Here is a 25,651-nt window from a genome sequence, read left to right as displayed (position 1 = left end):
CAGTCACTTAAAGCTCCGGTTATATAACATCTCTTTTAACCTCCTGTGTGAATAAAATATTCTTGGCATATTAAATAAGTCACTTGTCAAGAAGGCAAAAAGGGAGCTCTTCACTGGATGGATGAAGTGACATGTTCATATTCTTCCTATTATTTTATGGTCTTGGGATTGTAGGAAAAGCCTTTTTTTTTTTTTTTAGTGAAAATGCATTGTTTTACAGGGACAGGAAGCCTTAAATGCTGGTGAAACGTTATTGTTTATTCTTCTCCAGGGGACCTTGCTCTCTCATTCAGTAATTTAGGAAGCACAGTCAGTTTCTTTTTGAAGTAGGCAAAAAAATATATTGATGCTCATTAACCAAGATTCTCAGTCCCAAGGTTAACTGAATAGCTCTCATCCTCATGGAAAGTTTGCTTGACAATTTGAACGACAGAGCCTACCTGGGTTCTAAGGCCAAGGTTTTCTCCAAACTCATCTTCTCTCGTGTGAAGCCATTGAGCTTTGGGGGATGTTCCAGCAAGCAGCTTATGATGCAACAGGAGCCTCACGCTATTCAATCCAGACTCCAGATGGAAGTAATCTGCATTCTATGATTTGACTGCCCCCATCACAATTCACTTTTATTCCCCTTACTCTCTTCAATGATTACATTGATGTTTCCCAAAATGTGCTCCATGGAACCCTAATACTTAAGAATGTTAATAGGTATTACACTTGGTAACACTGGCTCAAGCGAGGATTAATTTGTTCATTTACTGTGGGACCTGTCAGGGCATTTATATTCTTTAGTGTCTAAGAGGGGACTACAATAAGCTGTATTTTTTCAAGTATATTTTGTAATTACACCACTTCCCATCTTCTTTTTGTTGACATCTTATGGAGTATACTACTTTAAGACATTCAATTTTACTAGAAATAAATATTCAATTTTACTAGACTAGTATCGTATGGACAATTAGGTTCATATCATAGATCTTTCTACATGAGTTTTCCTGCCTTTGCACTACTGCATCTATATTAGTGTCATTAGCATTTATATTGTTTGCCATATGTGAAGAGGCACCTATAGGCAATTGGTTCCCACATTGTGTGGTGGTATCTTTAAAAATCAACAAAGACCATTTAGGTATCGTCTATGTGTGGTGGTAGGATGGTGAAGGGAGGCTCCTCCACCTCTCAAAGCTAAGATATTTCTCTCTATAAGTGAGGTTTCTGAAATTCCCTTGGTACTATTTATAGGCGCTCATGTTTTTAACCTGAATATCAGGCAGTACGTTTTTGTGGAGCAGCAACAATTAACTGGCTAAGATTTCAGTTGGGATAAGTTGTGATGAATGCATTGTCATATCAGCAATCAGATATTGGGGCAACAGGACACAGCATAGTGAAGTTTTGATTAGAGGTAAGAGAAAGAAGGGAATAAAGAATTAAATCTACAATTACTTTGGGGTGAAGTCCAGACAGCTAGAGGAGCAGCAGACTATGAATCCAGATACATCCAAGCCCTGTTTTCATCACTTAATAATTAGGCCTTGTGTAATTTACTTTATTTCCTTAAGCTTCAGTTTTCTATCTGCAAAAGAAAGGCAATAATAATATGTACCCTGCAGGGTATGGAGAATTCAATGAGAAAGTACGTAATTAGCATCAGCTATTATTATTATAGTTACAATTATTAACTTGGTCCTTTGGATGGCACATCAAAAATAAAGCAGTTATTTACCAATGAATCACATGCTTTTGTTGAAGGAAGGAAACTCAAAGGGACATTGTTGAGAAAAGTAAGTGAGTTCTTTGTCATTGACATTCTCTCTTTCATGCAACTCAAAAATTGTGATCCAAACATCTCTATTTATAAATGGATTACATCATTCAAAAGGAAGAATGGGATTCTTTCCTTAGGCTCGAAAAATTGATGGATCCTGTGATTGATATACTTGTATTCAATCTTCAACTTAGAGGTATTCAATTTGATCATCTATTTTTGGAGTTTAAGGAAGATACATTTTACTTGTATGTGCTTCCTAGGTTTTGTTAGTAGTCAATATCTAATTCAATGAAATGTTACACCATCAACGATCTGTGAAACAAGGCACCTCCAAACCAGAATTCAGAATTGTCCTTTAAACATTCCTCCCTTCACTTGTTGGCACAGCTGTTGTGTTCTATCCAGGAAGACCTGGAGAGTACATTCTCTTTGCGAGAGAGAGTTGTCTTTTTAGTTCTGCTTTAAAGTTATTAAGAGAAGAATCAAGCTGACATTGAATGCTGATATATAAATACACTGAGGAAGAAAAAAGTCCTCTTGGGATAAAGGTGTGGATGAAAACGTCTCTCCAGATAGCTTGGTGAAAAATAGAATTATTTTTATTGATGTGTCAAATAGAAAATCATCTTGAAAAAATTCTCTTTCTTATTTCCCTTCAACCATTTTTCTGTTTTGTCGTCATTTAATCATTATCAACGGATACTTACTAAGCATCTAGTACAAGCAAGGTGTACTGTTTAGCTCCAAGATTTTTGTTTAGCTCTTTGAAATAGTTAAAGTATTTAAAACACAGACCTGTCTCCTGGTTGGAGCATTAAAATAGAGAGACACACATATAGGCCACATATAAAACCAAAGGAGTGATATATAACCAAAATAATAGTCCACATTTATTGAGTGACTATTATGTGCTAGGCATTTTTTCTGTGTTTTATGATTATTAGCCATTCAAAGCTCAGACTTTTTATCCCTATAGTGTAGATAAGAAAATCAGGGTTTATGAGTTTAGTAACTTTGCTAACAATTTATTGCTGGTAAATATTGGAGACAAGGTTTGAACCAATCTATCCTCTGAGTCCTCTCAACCAACATAGCACACATATAATAAAATGTATTGAGATACCTAGAAGATATCAAATACCTTAAAGACTGTTACTGATATCAAGAAGAACAAGGATATTTTACCATAACTACGGAGGCCACTGCAGTTTTAGTTTTACAAAAATTTGACCAGATACAGAGTGCCCCCATATATTAATACTTCCTCTTCTTCACCCTTCCCCACCACCAGTTTTCCCTATTATTGACATCTTTCATTAATGTGGTGCATTTGCTATAATGTACATGATGAGTAAATATTGGTACACGGTTATTTAACTAAATCTCATAGTTATATTAGGACTCTCTCTGCGTTGAACGTTTCTATGGGCTTTATCTCATGTATTCTCCATCAGAGTATCATACAGAATACTTTTGCTGCCCTAAAAATCCCCTGTACTCCTGTTTATCCCTCCCTCCCTCCCTCTCCTTAGCCCACTGAAAGCCACTAATCTTTGTACTATCTCTATAATTTTGCCTTTTCCAGAATGTCACATAGTTGGAATCATAGAGTATGTAGCTTTTTCAGACTGGCTTCTTTCCCTTAGCAATATGCATTTAATGTTTTTCCATGTATTTTGAGGGCTTAAGATCTCATTTCTTTTTATCACTGAATAATATTTTGTTGTCTGAATATACCATAGTTTAACCATTCACCTAAAGAAAAGTGCCTTAGTTGCTTCCATATTTTGGCAATTATGAAGTTGTAATAAACATTCAAGTGCAGATTTTTGTGTGGACATGTTTTCAACTCATTTAGGTACCAAGAAACGTGATTGCCAGATCATATGCTAAGATTATGTTTAGCTTTGTAAGGAACTGCCAAACTATCTTCCAAAGTGGCTGTACCATTTGCATTCAGCAACAAATGAGAGAGTTCCTATTACTTCACACCCTTGTCAACATTTGGTATTGGCAGTGTTTTGGATTGTAGCTATTCTAATAGGGGTGTGGTGGTGTCTCATTGTTTTAATTTGCAATTGCCTAAAGATACATGATGCTGAGCATCTTTTCACATGCTTATTTGCCATCTGCATATCTTTTTTTGTGAGGTGTCTTTTCAGATCTTTTGCCTATTTTTTAAGGGTTGTTTTATTTTTTATATTGTTGAGTTTTAAAAGTTGCTTATTTTGGGTAACAGTTTTTTTTTCCTTTGCAGTTTGCAAAAATTTTCTGCCAGTCTGTCACTTGTCTGTTCATTCTCTTAACAATGTATTTGAAGAGCAGAAGGTTTTAATTTCAATAAAGTTCAAGTAATCAATTACTTTTCAATGGATTGTACCTTTGTTGTTACATCTAAAAAGTCATCACAGTGGCCAAGTCAGCTTGATTTACTCGATTTTGTCTTCTAGAAGCCACACAATTTTGCATTTTACATCTAGGTCTATGTTCCATTTTCAATTACATTTTAAGAGAGCTATAAAATCTAAAATAACTTTTTTTTTTTTTGCATATGGATATCTAGTCATTTCACACCATTGTTGAAAAGACTATCCTTTCTCTATTGAATTGCCTTTGCTCCTTTGTCAAAAATCAGTTGGCTATGTTTGTGTGGGTCTATTTCTGGCCTTCTACTCTGTTTCATTGGTCTATCTATCAGTTGTTCACTAATATCACACTGTCTGGATTACTGTAGCTTTGTAGTAAATCTTAAAGATGGGTAACTTCAGGCTTTCAACTTTCTTCTTCTTCCTTTTTCAATATTGTGTTGGCTCTTCTGAATCTTTTGCCTTTTCATATAAACCATCTAATCAATTTATAGCTAGTCACAAATTAACTTGTTTGGATCTTAACTGGAACTGTGGTGAATCTGTAGATCAAATTAGGAAGGCTGATACCTTAACAATATTGTGTCTTCCTATCCATAAACGTGGAATATCTATCTATCTATCTATCTATCTATCTATCTATCTATCTATCTATCTATGTATTCTTTGTATTCTTCATCAGAGTTTTGTAGTTTTTATATTTATATACATACGGTTTTTATATTGATACAGACATACACACACAGAAAGAGAGACAGAGACAGAAAGAAACAGAGTGAAAGATTACTTACACTGTATAGATCCTAAAGGAAATATAAAACTATATGCTATGAAAATAAGCTAATATAATCCCTTATTTTTAAAATGGAGAAACAGAAGCCCAGAAAGAAGATGAGATTGGCCCACCAACTGATTAGTGATGGAGGCAGGACTAACACCCAAGTTTTCTGACCTATAGAAGAGTCAAAGACTAATAGACCTTTTTTGGTTTTTTAGTTTGGTTTTATCATAACATCATGTAGGATCCTTGTACTAGTTACCTATTGCTGCCTAACAAATGACCTCAACATGTAGCAGTCTAAAACAACAAAATTTATTATCTCACAGTTGTAGGCCAAGAATTCAAACCTGGTTTACATGACTTAGCTGAGGGCCTCTGGCAGAACATACATATTGGGTTAGAAGAAGATGTAGTCTCATCCAAAGAATCAAACGGGTGAGGATGCACTTTCAAGCTTATCCACGTGTTTATTTGTGGGCCTCAGGTTCTGGCCACTTTGTCCTCTCCAAAGGGCTACTGGCTTCCCACCAGATAAATGATGAGAGAGAGAGAGGAAAGGAGAGAGAGAGAGAGAGAGAGAGAGAGAGAGAGAGAGAGAGAGAGAGAGAGAACGAGTTCAAGATAGAAGTGATAGTCTTTTATAACCTTGAAAATGACATCTTGTCACTCCTGCCATATTCTATTCATCAGAAGTGGGTCACTAAATGAAACCCATGCTCAAGGGAGGCGATTAGACAAGAATGTGAATACCAGGAGGCAGGAACCATCAGGTGTCATGTTCAAGGCTTCTACCATAACCCTGCTTTCTGGCTTCAGTCTTTTGGCGACAAAGTAATCAAGAGATAGAAGCAATTGATGGTGGAATCACACTCAGTAGCATTCTTTCTTTACTCAGAGAAGAACTGAACTATTGATCATGGAGGAGATGACCACTGATACTTCTGCATAATAATATACTTTGATCTTTCATGAAGTCACCAGCAAGCTCTAATTTAAGATCACAGCAACACTGTTAAATCTATTCTTCTCTGCACATATAGGCCTGACCATATGTAGTTCTCTCACCAGAGGACTTACTACACACACACACATAAAAAACCTATCACATATCAGAAAAGACTTTAAAATTTCAAAAACCTTTAATCTGAAATAGTTTTCTGATACACCTTTTTAACGTGGTTTTAGAACACATACATGCAGAGAATATATGATTATAAAACTCAATAACGCTAAACTGGGAGCATCATAAAAAAGCAAAGAGAGATATATCTATTTTTTTGTCTCTTAAAAAAAATCACCTTGTCTTCAAAACAGCCCTGTGAGCTATGTAATACTATTATTTTGCACATGAGAAAGGGAGATCTGAGAATTTGCTCAATTTCATGCATCTTTATTTGACCCAGAACCTTGATTACATGGTGGCAGGATTAGATTGAGGTAATCTATATGCTTCTGAACCAAGCAAGAGAGAGAATGAAAAATCCTGAAAGAGGGGAAGAAATCCTCGTGTGCCTTCATCTCATAATTGGACACTCCTTCTTTGGCCACTTTCTTTGAAAAGATTCCTTTTTTAAAAGACTGCTGGAGGCAGAGGGAAAAAATGTGATTTAACCTAGGGCTTAGAATAAGTCCTGTGAATCTCTAAAACTTTGTTGGAGATGTCATGCACTGGAAAGAACTATACTTAAAAGCTTCAGGCTTTTCTCTGATTCTTCTTTTATATGATTTGTGAACATAAAGTCATTATGCAGATGTTCTCTGCACTGAAAGACCACTTTGATAAACCTTGAAGTTTTTCAAAGATAAAGCAAATTTGAAAATAGAGAGATTCAAGAAAATGTGGACCCAAAAGCTGAACAGTTCTCCATAATAATGTAGAAAGCTATTTTTACTTTAGTTGGCATTTCATCCTATTGTATTATGTTTCCCTTAGGAAAATGTGCTTTCCAAGTTAACATTTAGATTGATTAAACTCCAAAAAATATTTACCGTACTTGGATAATGGGCATGAATTCTTTTCCCATAATTGGGGCAGAGGTCAAAAAGACCCCGGAGATAGAAAGTGTCATGGCAATGTTTTCATTTGATCTTGAAATGAATTGGATTGAAATTTCCAAAGCTCAATTTTGACTGTTTTGTAGAAGTATCACATATGGTGTTTTCCAGAATGAATAAACCAGGCTTTTCAAAATATATTGATGTTATCTATTGTGCTAATTTCAAGGAATGAAGAGAGGCAGATAATAAGGCCTAATTTCTGTGAGACCTAGTGGGAATTGCTCTGAAAAGAATGGACTTCCCTGATGCCAATCACTCCTGGAAGAAAGGTTGCCTTCCATGAAAGAGTAAAAGGGTCCAGATATGCCCTCTTATTGTTAACAACTAGAAAACAGTACAAAATATATGAAACAATTGTCTTCCATCATTGTACAACAGACAGTTCAGGGCTGTGATTTCTGAAAGAAGATAAACAAATAAAGTGAGCTTCACAATTGCCCTGGCTTTATGCCTGGAGGCATTTTAAAACTATGGTACAGGGAGGGGGAATCCAAACATAGTCTAGAAGCCTTGTTGATTTGGAGATACAGCAATTGGAAACCAGAAATGGTGAGGTGGCTATAATTTGAAAGGCAGATTACTGAGAAAGGGACATATGCAGAGAAATAGCTCCAGAAATATGTGTGTGTCTGTCCTTGAGTCTTTGACTAAATACCAATCTGCACATGCAAGAGTGACACAAAGTTGGACAAAGAACAACTTCTGAGAAAAGAAAATTTAGTAGGGTGGGAGGGCAGGGGTGCAAACCAAACAATTCTCAGATTTTTTTTTTTTTTTTGGAGATGGAGTCTCATTCTGTCACCTAACCTGGAGTGCAGTGGTAGGATTACAGCTCACTGCAGCCTCACCCTCCCCTGGCTCGGGTAATCCTCCCACCTCAGCCTCCTGAGTAGCTGGGACTATAGGCATGTATCACCTTGCCCAGTTAATTTTTTGTGTTTTGTATAAAGATACACCTCTGGCATGTTGCCCAGGCTGGTATTGAACTACTGGGCTCAAGCAATCTGCCTGTTTTCACCTCCCAAAGTGCTGCGATTACAGGCATGAGCTACCATGCCCAGCCAATTCCCAGGATTTATACAGGATTTGGCATCATGTAAATTCCAAAGCCTCATGAAGAAACCTGAATGATTACACAGTTCATCAAAGACTCCTAAAGGAAAAGCTATAGTCTACACTCAATGAAAATGGTTAAATTCAAGACTCAAAAGGATCAAATTGATATGCAAATTGTTTAATTACCTGTGGGAATACAGTAAACATTATTTAAAGAAACATAACAAAATTTAGAATTCTACAAAATAAAATCACAACACCCAGGATCCAATAGAAAATCACTAAGTGTACTAAAAAGCAGAAAAGTTTAATACATAGCCAGGATAAAATGAGTCAAGAGACATCTGGTTTTTAGTCTGAAAGGTAAAGAGCTTGAAGGTTGTCACTCCCATCCTCACAACAAGAGAAATATTGAACAAACTAAAAATCAGCCACTCTTCTTAAATCCATCAGAGAATTGATGCCACAGGACAAACCACTTAGTACTCAAATTACGAGATCACAATTAACCGCAGCAGAAGCCCAGGAGCAGAAACCTTGGTGGCAACCAGTATTGGGGTAGGAAAACTTAACCTGTAATTGATAAATTGTTAGAGGCTCAGTATGGGTGAGTGTGAGAGTTAAAAATTCCAGATAGAGAGAGTAGTCTTGGGGAGGGGGACACATATTTATGTGAATTTAACTTCTAAGAGCTCTACAAGTTCTCACAGCGAAGATTAGAGAAAAATCTCCTTGTGTTTCAGCAGGAGGAAGGGAAAAGCAGACATTTTGGAATATGCCCAGATAATTTGGTTTTTCTTCACAATCTCTCCCTTCAAGAGAAAGTATTTTACCACAGCCTAGCGAGCTGGGGTTTTACTAGGGCCTAATTGACCCGAGAGAAGGGAAATACCCAGTCCCTACTGGCCTTTCCATTTCACCAAAGAGTGAAACAAAACAAAACGTTATCAAAAAGCATTTGTGAGTGTCACAGCTTGGGTGTACAAGCAAGCTAAAAGAATGAGACCAAATTTTAGGGTGATAGAATACTTTACCTTTCCCCACATGTTACAAACACATTAATAGGTCTTTTGTATAATAAAAGTGTAATGTAACTATGTCTCAGCACTTATTTAAGAGGAAATCTCTAGAAAAGCCTCAAAACAATAGGGAGACAAAAACAGTACATCAGAGAAAATTTTTGCATCTGACATCTACAGCTGTAGCAAACAATAAACACAACCTAAGCCCTAGCCATCTAAACATAAAGCCTCATACTCCATGCCTACTTAGTTCAGTTTGTTTTACCCAATACATCATATCCGGCTTTCAAAAAATTACAAAACATACTAAAAGACAAAAAAGACAGTTTGAAGAGACTGAGCAAGCATTGGAACAAGACTGAAATGTGGTAGAGGTGTTCAAACTATTGAACCAGTAATTTAAAATAACTATATTTAGGGCTGGGTGCAGTGGCTCATGCCTGTAATCCCAGCACTTTGGGAGGCTGAGGCAGGTGGATCACCTGAGGTCAGGAGTTCAAAATCAGCCTGGCCGACATAGTAAAACCCCATCTCTTCTAAAAATACAAAAAATTAGCTGGGCATGGTGGTGGGCACCTGTAATCCCAGCTACTTGGGAGGCTGAAGCAGCAGAATCGCTTGAACTGCTTGAAGAGGGTGGAGAATGCAGTGAGCTGAGATCATGCCATTGCACTTCAGGGTGGCAACAAGAGCTGAACTCCATCAAAAAAACAAACAAACAAACAAACAAAAAACCACTCCAATTAATATATTAGGCATTCTACTGGAAAAAGTAGACAATATGCAAGAGTAGATGGGTAATGTAAGCAAAGAGATGGAAACTCAATATTGTTAAAATATCAGGAAGAATGAAAAAGAAATACTAGAAATAAAAAACACTATAACAGAAATAAAAAATACCTTTGATGGTCTCATTGGTAGACTGAACATAGCTGAGGAAAAAAAGTCAGTGAGCTTGGAGAAGTTCATCAAAACCTCCAAAATTGAAATGCAGCGTATGATGACACCTTGGTAATGCTGCAGACTCCTGAGTGCGCAGTGAAGAGGTGAACTTTGAAAAGTCACATATGTGAAAAAAAATGCACAGAGCGAAAAATGAAAAATACAGAACAGAATACCTAAGAACTGTAAAACAATTACAAAAGGTGTAACATATATAATAAGAATACCAGAAGATGAAGACAAAGAGAAAGGAATCCAATGAGATATTTGAAATCATATTGATTGAGAATTTCTCAAAGTTAACACCTCCAAACAACAGGCACCAAAAAAATCAACCCTTAGGCATATAATGTTCAAACCTCATAAAATCAATAACAAAGAAAACTATGAAAGAAGCCAGAGTGGGAGGGAAGCACCTTCCCTGTAGAAAAGCAAAGATTAGAATTACATCAGACTTCTCTTCAGAAGCCATGAAACAAAAAGTGAGTAGAATGAAAATATTTAATGTGTTGAAGAACAAAAATAGCCAAACTTGAAAATTTTGTATCTATGAAATTATGCTTCAAAAGTGAAGAAAAATTGAAGACTTTCTCAGATAAAATTAAAGGAATTTGTTGCCGGTAAACCTACCTTGCAATAAATGTTAAAAGAAGTTCTTCGGAAAGAAGGAAAATGCAATAGTTTAGAAATTTGAATCACATGATCAATGTGGATCATAAATAAATACATTTTATTTTTATTATTCATGATTTATACAACATATAAATATTTGTTTAAAATAATAAATAGCAACAGTATATTCAGTGATTATCACTTACTGATAAATAAAATGAATGGCAGCACTGTTACGAGATACAGGAAGGGGGAATTGAAAATATCCAGTTGTAATGTAACTGCAGTATCTATGATGTGGTACAGTGTTATTTAAAAGAAGGCTTGGATTAGTTGTAAGTGTACATTGCAAACTTAAAGGAAACCACTAAAAAAGTAAAAGTGGTATAATTGATATTGATAATTGACATTTTGAGTCTGATCTTTCAATGGGAGAGATAAACAATGAGCAAATAAATAATGAGATACATAGTATATTGAATGATATTGTTACGGAAAAAAATAAAGCAGTGTATATGTTTTGTTTGGGGCTTTATTCAAACATATCAACCATAACAAGTTATCTCTGAGACACCTAGGAAATTGGAATATGTAATGGTAATTTATGTTACTGTCAACTATGTTACATTTGATGATGACATGGTGGTTGTGTTTCCAAAACAAAACGTGTTTATCATTGAAAGATGCAGACTGAACTCGGATGAACAGAGCAGCATATAGAGACCCACATCATGAACCATTGCTCCAAGAACTACAACAGGAACATACCAAGAAAGCTGAGATAATCCACAGACCTTTTGAAAAAGGTGGATTGCCACTGCAGGCTCCGTGGAACAGTTGGGAACTGTGAGTTGGCTTGCTTTCTCAGCCAGGAGGTTTGTAGCCTGGGCAAGCTCTCAGCTGTGCTCACTGGCTGCCTGGGAATAAACTTGGTGCTGTTGGGGAGTCAGACTGACCTTTTGGGCTGTGGGTTATATAAGAGCTGGGTGGGGCCTGTGACTGCTGACTTTCCCCCACTTCCCTGGTGACCTGTGTGATGCAGCAGAGGCAGCTATAATCCCCCTGGGAACAACTCCATTGGCCTGGGAACCACACCCCCATTCCCCACAGAGGTCACAGCAAGTACCGCCTGAGGAAAGTCTGAGTTCAGACATGCCTAACCCTGCCCCAACCTGATGGTGTTTCTCTACTTGCCCTAGTAGCTAAAGACAAAGGACATAATCCACTGGGTGGTCTATGGCCCTGCCCACCACCTGAGAAACCTGAATATTCATCCAAATGCCACCTAGTGCAAACTTGTATCCTCCCTATACAACTGCAGCTGATGAGCTTTTCAAAGTGCCACTTCCTGGATAGTGGCAAACCAACACAAAACTAGTGCACTTGACAAAAAACAACCAAGGACCCTTCACTCCTCTGCTACTCCACCAAAGCAGGTGCTGGTATCCACAGCTGAGAGACCTGAAGATGGATCACATCACAAGACTCTTTGCAGATGCTCCCCAGTACAAGCCCAGAGGCTGGTAGCTACACCGGGTGGGTACATCCAGAAGAGAAATAACAATCACTGCACTTCAGCTCTCAGGAAGCCCATCCCTAGGGGAAAAGGGAGAGCACCACATCAAGGGAGCACCCCATGGAACAAAAGCATCTGAACAGCAGCCCTTGAGTCCTAGATCTTCCATCTGACATAGTCTGTCCAAATGAGAATAAATGAGATAAACAATTCTGGTAATATGACAAAAGAAAAGTTCTTTAACACCCGTACAAGGTCACTCTAGCTCATCAGCAATGAAAACCAAGACAAAAATCTCTGAATTGCCTGAAAAAGTATTCAGAAGGTTGACTATTAAGCTCATCAAGGAGGCACCCAAAAAAGGTAGACTCCAACTTAAAGAAATCGGAAACATGACACACGATATGCATAGAGAAATCTCCAGTAAAATAAATAAATAAATAAATAAACATTCACAACAAAACAAAACAAAAACAACTTCTGGAAATGAGCGACACACTTAAGAGAATTGCAAAATGCACTCAAAAGTTTCAGCAATCAAATTCAGTAAGTAGAAAAAAGAACATCGGGGCTCAGAAACAAGGATTTCAAATTAATTCAATCTGATGAAGGCAAAGGAAAAAGAATTTTAAAAGATAAACGAAGCCTCTAAAAAGTCTGGGATTATGTTAAATGACCAAACCTAAGAATAATCAGTATTCTTGAGAAGGAAGAGAAATCTAAAACCTGCTTGGATCTAGACATCCAAGTACAAGAAGCTCAAATAACACCTGGGAAATGTATTGCAAAAAGATCATTTCCTAGACACATAGTCATCAGGTTATCTAAAGTCAAGATGAAGGGAAGAATTTTGAGAGCTGTGAGGCAAAAGCAAGAGGTAACCTATAAAAGAAAACTTATCAGATTAACAGCAGATTTCTCAACAGAAACCATACAAGCTAGAAGGTACTAAGGTCCTATGTTTAGCCTCCTTAAACAAAACAATTATCAGTTAAGAATTTTGTATCCAGTGAAATTAAGCTTCATAAATCAAGGAAAGTTACAGTCTTTTTCAGACAAACAAAAGCTAAGAGTATTTATCTTTACCAACCCAGCATTATAAGAACTGCTAAAAGGAGCTCTAAATTCTGAAACAAATCCTTGAAATCCACCAAAATAGAATATTCTTAAAACATAAATCTCACAGCACTTATGAAACAAACAAAAAAGGCCAAGATATTCAGGTAACCAATAGCTCGATGAATGGAATAGTACCTCACATCTCAATACTAACATTGAATGTAAAAGGCCTAAATGCTCCACTTAAAAGATACAAAATGGCAGAATAGATAAGAATTCACCAACCAAGTTTCTGTTGTCTTCAGGAGACTGACCTGACACATAAGGACTCACATAAACTTAAGTTAAAGGGGTGGGAAAAGATATTCCATGCAAATGGTCACCAAAAGCAAAGAGGAATCAATATTATTATATCAGACAAAACAAACTTTAAAGTAAAAGCAGCTAAAAAAGACAAAGAGGGACATTATGTAATGATAAAAGGATTAGTCCAACAGAAAAACATCACAATCCTAAATATATATGCACCTAACACTGGAGTACCCAAATTTGTAAAACAATTACTACTAAACCTAAGAAATGAGATAGACAGCAACACAATAATAGCGGGGGACTTCAATACTCCACTGACAGCACCAGACAGCTCATCAAGACAGAAAGTCAACAAAATCAATGGACATAAACTATATCCTAGAACAAGTGAATTTAACAGATATATACTGAACATTCTACCCAACAACTAAAGAATATACATTCTTTCATCAGCACAAGATAGACCATATGAAAGATCACAAAACAAGTCTCAACAAATTTTAAGAAAGTTGAAATTATAGTAAGTACTCTATCAGACCACAGTGGAATAAACTTGGAAGTTAACTCCAAAATGAACCCTCAAACCATGCATATACATGGAAATAAAATAACCTGCTCCTGAATGATCATTGGATCAACAAAGAAATCAAGAAGAAAATTTAAAAATTCTTTGCACTAAATGATAATGGTGACACAAGCTATCAAAACCTGTGGGATACAGCAAAAGTGGTGCTAAGAGCGTTAAATGCCTACATCAAAAAGTCTGAAAGAGCACAAATAGAGAATTGAAGCATCAAATTCTTTTTAGACTAAAGTTAGCATTAACTACCAGCTGGTGTTAATTTCTGCTTATACTTAGAGTGCTCAGAAATTGTATAATTTGTGTGATCCTTGTTAGTTTAGCAGCATTTTGTCCTAGCTGAAACATGATAATGAGATTTTAAAAGACTTTTTTTAAAGGAGCTCAGTGGTTAAAAGTCAGCTTACTTAAAATGCTAACATACAAGATGTGTGTGTATGTGTGCATGTGTGCGTGTTTGTATTTTAAGGACTTTATGTTTTTGTTTTTGTTTGCTCGTTTGTTCTTCTCTCTTAAGATCTTGCTTGTTTTTTTTTTGAACAATTTTTGTTTTTCTTCTCAGTTGACAGAATTTTGTTTTCACCTGATTTTTTGACTAAAATGGTTATTGCAACAGAGGCTACTTTTAGGTTTTTAAGGAATAATGTAATTTAGACACTCAGAAATGTCTTTGTTAAAAAAAAATCTTTTAAGTGCCCTGTGAAAGTGTCTCCCTCTAGCACCACCAGACCTTTTCTCTTTGTATCTTAGAATGCAAATTTTGCTATGTGATTTTCACCTGAGTTGTTTCCTTTAATATGAAAATTTAAGGCTATTTAGCTGACAACTGCTTATGGTTATAAAACAGGTTCATCAAGAATCTGAAAGTCTAAGAAAAAAAGTGGGAGGTCTTTATAAGTCTATAAAATGTATTTCTACTGGCATGCCTAATATGTCTATGTATTTATATGTTGTGTACACAATGTTTCACTACTAAGACATAAAAGAGCTCCAATTGGCTTTTAAAAAGCGCTTAAATGAGATACTAAAACAGTAAAGACTAGTCAAATGCCTTTCCAAATTTATGTGGTTTAAGTAAAATTTTTAATAAATAAGCTAGCCTTAAAATTATTGGTAAAATAATATTAAAAATGTATTAAGAATTGCCAGCATATGTTTTGGTTTACATTTATTAATAAAGCAATTTCATACTTATCCTTGCCAAATACTGTAAGGTGTCAAAATTTGACGCAGGGCTTACAAAACTATAAACCCAGTCTAAAACAGAATGATCTTTGCTTGTGTAATTTTTAATAAATAAAGCATTGATATCAGTTTAATGAAAATAGCTGCATCTTAAATTTAGTAAGATTACCATAACTTCTAATCTTGTGGCTTTAAGCATTCTAGTCCACAGGCAATAGGGAGGCTTGTTTCAGGAAAGTGCTGTTATCATCTTGTTTCAAAACTAAACTACAAACTAAGTCCTTTCCAAAGTTAGTTCTGCCTATGCCCAGGAATGAACAAGGACAGCTTAAAAGTTAAGAGCAAGATGGAGTCAATTAGGTCAAATATTTTTTCACTGTCTCAGTTATAATTTTTCAATGGTCGTTTCATAACTTTAAATGATGATTATCACAGTTTTCATAAATAATCTAGGTAATCAATTATAACAATTTGGTAAATGTAATGAGATGAATACTTATAGATAAACTAAATTCATAACTTCTTCATAATTTAGAATACAAAGTTATATTAAATTAAATAATAGATATTTCATTATTTGGGTATTTTCCAATTATATATTGTAGGAAAACATTCTTGCTTAAAAAAAAAAAAAAAAAAAGTGTGTCCTTTTTAAAAAAAGGTGAACAAGTTTTGTCTAATTCAAAGATTATTTAAAGGTTATGTGTAAAACAAGATAAAAGGAACCAGAAAATAAAAGAGATCCAAAGAAAGTTATAAAAACAAAGAGGTATTTTTTGTGGTAAAAGAGCTTAAAAAGAAATAATTTTATATGAGAAAGAATCTTGTATGGTAAATTTAGTCCTAAAATAAAATGATTGTTTAAGAAGGAGGGTTGTTCAGGACAAAGCAGAAAGTCCAAGCATGTCATGAGTGGTTGGTGCAAGTCACAATAGGGGATTTATATTAAAAAATCTTTAACATGATCAAGTTGTCATATTGTTATTAAGTTTTGGTTTGCTTAGAAAAAAACTGATATTAACATTTTTAAAAATTAAGGTTATTACATCTATGTATCTCCCTTGGTGTGCTTTTAAAGTCCTTATGACATTGAGTTACAGGGTTTTGACTCCTGGATCTAAAAATGACACCAAGTGCTGCTAAATCTTAAACACTGACAGCAATTAAAGCCTCGTCTTCAGGCCCCATAGAAGATGCCAATCAAAATAAACTACATTCTTGAGACACAGGGCAAGAAATTAAAGCTATTCAACTCCTCAAGGCCCAGGGACTATTGTGGAAGAAGTGGGCACATGAGATTGTAAGGGCCAATTTTGAGATAAAATAAGTTCAATTTTTCTATAAATTAATCATTAATGTCAAGGGCATATTGATGTAAGACTGACATATGGGTCCCTCTGTCAGATTAATGAGATTTTCTTGAAGCATTAACTAACACTTTAATACAGGTTACAAAAGGCTTATGGAAGTTATATCTTATGGTCAAGATTAAAATGTTATATATTAGTTATAAAATTTAGAAAAACAAATTTAATTGGCTTCATGCTGTTTTCATTAGGACTCATTGTTTGGAAAATTAAGTCTTCTCTCTCAAAGAATAAAGGTTTTAACCTTTTTTAAAAATTTTTAGAGTTATCACTTTGGTTAAATGAATGATTTATTTTACAACAACCTCTGATCCTATTTTGTGATATAGTAATAATAATGTAAGAATCCATTTCTTAAATTATTTATTTTAAAAATACCTGTGATCCTATTTTATGATATAATAATTATAATTCTTATTATTCTTATTGCAAATAACTGTTTTGCCATAAGTTAAAAATAATCACAAATAGTTTCTGAATTCTAGAGAAATCATCTAGAGAGAAACATGCTTCAAATTTTGTTCATAAGAGTATACTAAAAGTTGTGAATGATGTGCTTTCCTTTAAGGAATCAAACTTGACTTATGGAGCCAATTAAGCCCTTGGAAAAACTGGCCTCATTTTGTGTACACAGTCCACGTACAGGGTTTCTAACCTGTGGTAACTAAAGAATGTCACTTTCTGACAGGCCCAGAAGTCCCAAGTTTAACTTGAAACCTCAAGAGAAGAAAAAATTCACCCAACTCATAGGTATTTGATGACACAAACCTGTGACTGGGCTTGGCTTTAAAAATTCTTATCTGAGGTTTTAAAAGTTCCACCAAAGCCATTTTAAAAGTCTATGTAAAAAAATAATTATTCTTGCTTCACCATATACAAATAGTTAGGCCACGTGTAATAAAGCAAGCCAGTTCTTCCATGATTTGTTTTTAGTAGAAATGGAAAACTGGAGAAAGAGAAATTAAGTTTCAAAACTATTGTATACCTGTTGTTACATTCTAGTCTTGCCTAATGTTTTTTCAATTTTATTATTTTCTACATTATGAACCAAATTCTAATTTTTCTTGGCTACATGTCTTCAAAATAATGTTTTCAATTTTTTCCTTCTTTTTTTCCATTTTTCTTAATTTGGAGTCACTGAAAACTAAGTTGTGCTTTCTTAAAGCCCTCCAAACTGAAGCCAGACAATATAAACTATTAAAGAAAACAACAGCAGCTTATTTACATACATAAGCCACTTTCATACCTGCCTACTAGTATATGGATTTCAGAGTAATGTGGCCTAAATCAATTTTTCCAGGATTATTCTTTTGTTTGTTGTTGTTTTTCCTCCCTTCCTCCCCACTATTTCTCTTTATAGGACATGGGACTTCACAACCTGCTAAAAATTATCTTTTGGGACCTACCCATCTAAAAATTAACTGTTCTAGCCATGAGAGATTGGATGAAACCTGAGACCAGAGACTCATTTTCTTATAAAATGCTTTCTCCAAAATAATTTTAAAAGAAAAGGGGAAAATAAGAAAGGAAAATATCTTGGGCCCCCAGAATCACTAGCTTAAAAGCAAACAAACAAAAAAAACTCAAGCTGGAAACTGCTTAGGGCAAAACTGCCTCCCATTCTGTTCAAAGTTATCCTTCTGTTCACTCAGATAAATGCATATCCGATTGCTTCCTTTGGAAAGGCTAATCAGAAACTCAAAAGAATGCAACCATTTTTCTCTCACCTATCTGTGACCTGGAAGCCCCCTCCCCACTTTGAGTCTATCTGCCTTTGCTTCAAGTTGTCCCACCTTTCCAGACTGAACCAATGTACTTCTTAAATATATTGATTGATGTCTCATATATGCCTAAAATGAATAAAACTAAGCTGTGCCCCAACCACCTTGGGCACTTGTCAGGACTTCTTGAGGCTGTGTCACAGATGTGTCCTCAACCTTGGCAAAATAAACTTTCTAAATTAACTGAGACCTGTCTCAGATTTTCTGGGTTCACAACTTTATGATCAAAAGCCTCAGCAAATTTTGCATAGAAGGGACATGCCTTAAAGTAATAAAAACCATTTATGACAAACTCATAGCCAACATTATACTGAATGGGGAAAATTGAAGCCATTCCCCCTGAGAACTGGAACAAGACAAGGATGCTCACTCTCACCACTTCTATTCAACATAGTACTGGAAGTCCTAGTCACAGCAATCAGACAAGAGAAAGAAATAAAGGGCATCCAAATTGGTAATGAGGAAGTGAAACTGTTGTTTGCCAATGACATGATTGTATACCTAGAAAACCTTAAAGACACATCCAAGAAGCTCCTAGAAATGGTAAATAAATTCAACAAAGCTTCAGGACACAAAATTAACATACACAAATCAGTAGTGCTGTTATACACCAACAGCAACCAGGCTGAGAATCAAATCAAGAACTCAACGCCTTTTACAATAGCAAAAAGAAGAAAAAAATACCACCTTAGGAATATACTTAACCAAGGAGGTGAAAGACCTCTATAAGGAAAGCTACAAAACACTGCTGAAAGAAATCATGGATGACACAAATGGAAACATCCCATGCTCATGGATAAGTAGAATCAGTATTGTGAAAATGACCATATGACCAAAAGCAATCTACAAATTCAATGCAATTGCCATCAAAATGCCACCATCATTCTTCACAGAACTAGAAAAAAACAAACATGAAATTCATATGGAACCAAAAAAGAGCCCAAATAGCCACACCAAGACTAAGCAAACAACAAATCTGGAGGTATCACATTACTCAACTTCAAGCTATACTCTAAGGCCACAGTCACCAAAAGAGCATGTCACTGATATAAAAATAGGCAAATAGATCACTAGAACAGAATAGAGAACCCAGACATAAAGCCAAATACTTAGAGTCAATTGATCTTCAACAAAGCAAACAGACACAAAAACAATAAAATGATGAAAGGACACCCTGTTCAACAAATGGTGCTGGGATAATTGGCAAGCCACATGTAGGAGAATGAAACTGGATTCCTCATCTCTTACGTTATACAAAAATTCAACTCAAGATGGATCAAAGACTTAAATCTAAGTCCTGAAACCATAAAAATTCTAGAAGATAACATTGGAAAACCCTTCTAGACATTGGCATAGGAAAAGACTTCATGAATACGAACCCAAAAGCAAATGTAACAAAAACAAAGATAAATAGATGGGACTTAATTAAACTAAAAAGCTTCTGTGCAGCAAAAGAAATAATCAAAAGAGTAAATAGACAACCCACAGAGTAGGAGAAAATCTTCACAATCTATACATCTGACAAAGGACTAATATCCAGAATCTCAAAGAACTCAAACAAGTCAGCAAGAAAAAACGAACAATTCCATCAAAAAGTGAGCTAAGGACATGAATTGCCAGTTCTCAAAAGAAGATATACAAATGGCCAGAAAATATGAAGAAAATGCCCAACATCACTAATAATCAAGGAAATGCAAATCAAAACCATAATGCAATACCACCTTATTCCTGCAAGAATGACCATAATCAAAAAATCAAAAAATAATAGATGTTGACATGGATGTGGTGAAAAGGAAACACTTTTACACTGTTGGTGGGAATGTAAACTAGTACAACCACTATGTAAAACAGTGTGGATATTCCTTAAAGAACTAAAAGTAGATATACCATTTGATCCAGCAATCTGTCTCCTGGGTATCTACCCAGAGGAAAAGAAGTCATTATACAAAAAAGATACTTGCACAAGCACATTTATAGCAGCACAATTTACAATTGCAAAAACATGGAACCAGCCCAAATGCCGATCAATAAATGAATGGATAAATAAATTATGGTGTGTATATGTATGTGTATATATATATGTGTGTGTGTGTGTGTGTGTATATATATATATATATATATATATATACATACACCATGGAATATGACTCAGCCATAAAAAGGAATAAAATAATGACATTTGCAGCAACCTAGATGGAATTGGAGACCATTATTCTAAGTGAAGTAACTCAGAAATGGAAAACCAAACATTGTACATTCTCACTCATAAGTGAGAGCTAAGGTATGAGTACACAAAAGCATAAGAATGATACAATGGACTTTTGGGACTTGGGGGAAAGGGTTGCAGGGGTGAGGAATAAAAGACTACATATTGGATACAGTGTACACTGCTTGGATGATGGGTGCACCAAAATCTCAGAAATCACTACTAAATAACTTAATAATGTAACCAAATACCACCTGTTTCAGAAACACTGCACAGAATCACTTATATGAAAGCAAGATGGAAACCTGGAAAGCATCCTCCAGTCAGAGAAAGGTTAGGATTAGGAGAGCCCTTTGAGAAGTGGAGAGCTACGTGATGCCCACAGAGGCCAAAGAAGCACCAGTAAAGCCTTCTTCATCCTGGAACATTTGCTTGTAAGTGCTTGCAAAGCAATAAAAAGGAATGGCTTGTTCTCTTCTCCAGTATTAGGGTTAGCTTAGGATAACAGGTTAATAGGCCCCCTGAAAGAGAAATGCTGGAGCATAGTGTAATGTGTTCCAATGCTCCAGTATTCCTCAGGGCAGCAGAGTGTAAGAGACATACCTATATGGCAATATAGTTTAGCCCCAAACCATACTGTGCCTGGGTTGTGCCCAGTCCCAGAACCATGTTCTACCTAGAGAGGTAAGCTCTAGGAATATGTTCACAATTGTTTCCTTCATGAGAAAGCCAATAAATGCATTAGGGGGCTTTTAAAAAGCTTTTCTCTTGTTTATGAGAAAGATAAATAATTGAATTTGAGTTTAGGGCCTCAGTTTGGGGGCAGGTTTTAAAGATTGGTTCTAGTCCTACTGAATTTGCAGAGACAGTGAGAGAGCACACACACATGCCTGCACACATACACATATGATGGCATTTTGAGGATGCCAGCCTATTATTCACCCAGGATGATTCCAGCTAAATGAAGGGAACAGGAAGGAAACAGTTTCCAGAAAACAGAGGTATACCAAAAGGAAGCCACCGCTTTGGGGAAATTGAAAAAAGGTTAGTGAAATTACACAGACGGGCTACAACACTCTTCATGAATAACACATGAGCAAACTAAAAATAAGACAGCCCTCCATAATGCTGTGTATTTATGAAGCGATAGAAGATGCAAATAGATCACTTATTGGGGACATCTTAGGCTAGTTGAATGGCTATCTCATTAAGGGAAGTATTTGGTATTTGTAGATATACAGACGGGGCGGAGCTCCCATTGAATGATATAATTCACGTTTGACACTTAAAGTGGCATATTGAAATCTTTTAGAAGGACTGTAGTAATTCTATCTCATCACAATCTGTGAAATGACTGAGGACCAGTATACTCATCTAGACAGGTCACAGGCAGGATTAGAGGAATGAGACAAGCCGAGCTGTAAAATTTCCTTTTACCTCCTGTCCACAAAGGTCTCATGTCTATTTAGGCAGAGGTTGTAGATCTGTAGCCCAGCCTCTGGTGCGAATTCTGTTGCTTTTGACCCGTCTACAGTCCTGGTTTAAAGAGTCAGATTAGTAGCGAACGTTTTAAAACTAGGATGTCACTGGAATTTCCAACTTCTCTGGTTGAAATGGAAAGACCCAACAACATCAGGCTTGTGTTTTTGCGTGTCTATAATCAATTGGAGTTCAGCAGCAACTCCCACATGAAACTGGACATGTAGTTTTTGTTTCCATAGGTCCTCATCTGCTTTACTTCATTTATAGGCTTTCCATTTGCATTTGTAACCCCTGATTTGGAGACGTTTATGCATGCCTGTCCTTTTACCACCGCTGTTGTTGCTTTATGGGGAAATGTGGGGAGGTAAGGTAATCCCAAAGTGCTGGGATTACAGTGGTAAGCCACCACGCTTGTCTAGAAAAACATTATTAATTCAATTTTACAAATATTAATTTAATACCACAAATCGCTATGCAAGGCATACGGGAGGGAGGACACATGGGAATAAGGGCATGAGAAACAAAAGACATGGTTCTTACTCCCAAAAAATCCAGGAAAGGCCATTAATATTTATTTAAAAAGCAGTGAATTTGAAACAAAAACATAGTAGTACATATAAATAATTTGTAATCACTTGCTAGATTAGAGGAAAAAGAAAATTACATGCTCTTGGATTTCATCATGAAAGCTGTTTTCTGTGGATAAACAAAGATAATATAAAAATGGTGAATACTGTCAGTTTTCTGAAGGAAACTTTTGAGTAGTTGTAAAGAGGTTGATAGTACTTGTTCCCTTGGAATCACGCTTCTTAAGGTATTTTTAAAATAGTTTGAACCATTACATTCTTTTCCTGTATTTCTTTTTAGGGACCTAAAGAAGGTGGAGTGGAGGCAGAAGACAGAAGTAGGCAGGGAAATAGGAGAAAAGAGTAAAAGAGAGAATGATGAGAAAGGGTTAAAAGGATAGCATATGTGTTAAAAGTAGATGTTTGAGTTCAAACTAATTGACATGAAAGAGAAATTGAGAGAGAGAGAGGGAGCTGCTTATATGTTCTTCATTTGAATATTGATGAAAATGCTATAGACACTTCTCTTATCAAGACCAACAATATCTTCACATTGGTGAATCCAAAGATCAATTCCTCAGTTCTCATCTGATTTCTTAGAGCCATTTGAAGTAGATAATCCTCCCATCCTCTAGAAATACTTTGGCTTTCAGGACACCATACATTGCTGGATTTTCTAACTTACCGGCTGCTCCTTGTCCATTTCTTCTGCTCATGTTCCCAATCTTAGTGCTAGGGGACTCTGAAGGGTCATTGCTTGGGCTCCTTTGCTTCTCCACAGACCCTTAGGGATCTAATTGCCTTATGGTTCTAAATGCCATCTGCATGGTAGTACACCTCAGCCTTGAACTTCAGACTTTTGGATCCACAACATACTCAACATCTCCACTTGACTGTCCCATAAGTGTCTCAATTTTAACATACACAGAAATAAATTTCTCATCTTTTTTCTCAAAGTGGCTTCTCCCTCAGTTTTTTCCACCTCAAATAATGGAAACTCCATCCATTTTGGTTTAGGTCCCAAACCTTAGAATCATCCTTCACTTACTTGTTTCTCTCATCCCACATCTAATCTGAAAATTATTTATGACCTTAAAAATCCAAATTCATACTACTTCTCACTTCCATCACGTGTCATGTTTGTACAAGCCAGCGTTATCTCTTCCCTGGGTTATGGCAATAACTTTCAGACTTTCATTCTTATCTCAGCAACAGTCAATCTTCAACACACGCAAAAAGGTAAATTATTTTCATCTAGGAGATCACGTATATTCTCTGCTTAAAACCAACAGCTCCTCATCCTACTTGGAGAAAAATTTAAAGTCCTTAGAATGGCCTCCACGCTTGTAAAACCTGGTAGCCCATTATCTTGCTGAGTTCATTTCCAAAAATTCTCTCTGCTCACTATATTGCAACCGTACTGCCCTTTTCGGTATTCACCGAACATTCTAGACAAGCCACTGCCTCAGGCCCTTTGCATTTACTGTTCCCTGTGGTTAGATTGCTTATACCATAGGTATGTATTTCCATTATTTGCTCAAAAGTTAGCTTCTCATTAAGACCTTTCTGAACCACCCTATTTAAAACTGAACTTTGTCAACTTGCAAGTCACCTCCAATTTCTTTTTTCTTAAAGTCTTTCTCTAAAGCACTTATTACTATATTACTCTTTTAATATATAATATCTTCGTTTTGCTTGTGTTTTTTACACCTCCACTAAAATGTAGCCTTCCTAAAGGAAAGCATTTTGTCTGTTTTACTCATTGCTCTATCCCCAGTACTCAAAACAATACTTTACAAATAGAGATTCAATAAAGATTTATTAAATTAAGGAATGAATAAAATGAGGAAGTAGTGTGACTAGTTCTTGGATCACACAGCTGCCTCGTTTAAATTTCAGGTAGCATCATGGCTTCAGGAGAATCGGTTTCCTAAACCATTGCTATGGTTGAAATGTGTCTCCCAAAATTAATGTTTTGGGACCTTAATCCTGAATGCCACAGTCTTAGGAGATGGGACCTTTTGGGGAAGTGTTTACATCATGAGGGCTCCACCATTATGAATGAGTTAATGCCATTATAGAAGGATTTGGTGAGGGAGTGTGGTCCCCTTACCTTTCTATCTTCTGTCACATAAGGACACAGCAAGAAGACCCAATGCCAGCACCTTGATCGTGCACTTTCCAGTCTCCAGAACTGTGAAAAATAAATTTCTGTTCTTTATAAATTACCCAGTCTCAGATATTCTGTTATAGGAGCACAAATGTAATAAGACAGCCATCAATTAGGATGCAGGAAGAAAGTGCAGGGCAGATTCCAATGTGTCATCATACTAGAACCCATTTGGCCTTTTCGTTCTTTTCACCTGGTGATATGCCTTGCTCTATTCCCTCTCCACCCACCCCCCTGCTGTGGGGACATGTGCATAAACTGAGAGAAAGGCAGTTGGTACAACAGTTGAGGGTGATATGGGAGTCCTGCCATTTGCCCATATAGCTTTCTTGTGCTCTCTAGACTTGCTTGTGTCTGATACCAGTGGTACCACTTCCATCTTATGAGGATTTCTGTTGGGCCCTCTGAACCTTATGCCTTGATGAGTCTGGTGAGCCAGCCCCTGATGGGCATTCATGTCACATGGCCAGTTGCTGTATCATATCTAATACTGTATCTGTAATAGGGTTCGGTAGCATGCAAAGGAGCTGTTTTAGAATGGCCTAGAGTTCTCTGCAGTACATAGAACGGCCTTGCTACAAATACGGACCTACGTTTCTCCTAATACGATTTGCCATAAACTCTACATAACATACATTCTTAGCACAGGTACATCTAATACCATAAAGCTTGGTAAGTCCGTGCCCCAAGTGTCAGGGCTGCTTGTACCCTATCTTAGATTTTTTTCAAATCGCTTTCCCGCTCTGGGACCCATTCAAAGCTGGAAGTCTTTCATGTCTCAGTAAATGGGGGAAAAGAGTCTTCCTCCCTCCCTCCCTCCCT

General features: G+C 36.2%; 1 long non-coding RNA gene across 2 annotated transcripts in view; it reads right to left on the bottom strand.

Moving 5' to 3' along the window:
- LOC108517517 (uncharacterized) overlaps positions 1-25,651 on the bottom strand; it is a 116,683-nt gene that overhangs the window by 42,668 nt on the left and 48,364 nt on the right. For both annotated transcript variants that reach the window (XR_001882130.1, XR_001882129.1), the window contains one exon: positions 24,773-24,853. This is a non-coding gene — a long non-coding RNA (uncharacterized LOC108517517). The remainder of the gene's footprint in view (positions 1-24,772; positions 24,854-25,651) is intronic.

Source organism: Rhinopithecus bieti, unplaced genomic scaffold, assembly GCF_001698545.2.
Source record: "Rhinopithecus bieti isolate Rb0 unplaced genomic scaffold, ASM169854v2 scaffold_39703, whole genome shotgun sequence".
Taxonomy (NCBI): Eukaryota; Metazoa; Chordata; class Mammalia; order Primates; family Cercopithecidae; genus Rhinopithecus; species Rhinopithecus bieti.
This window is presented reverse-complemented; position numbering and strand designations above follow the sequence as displayed.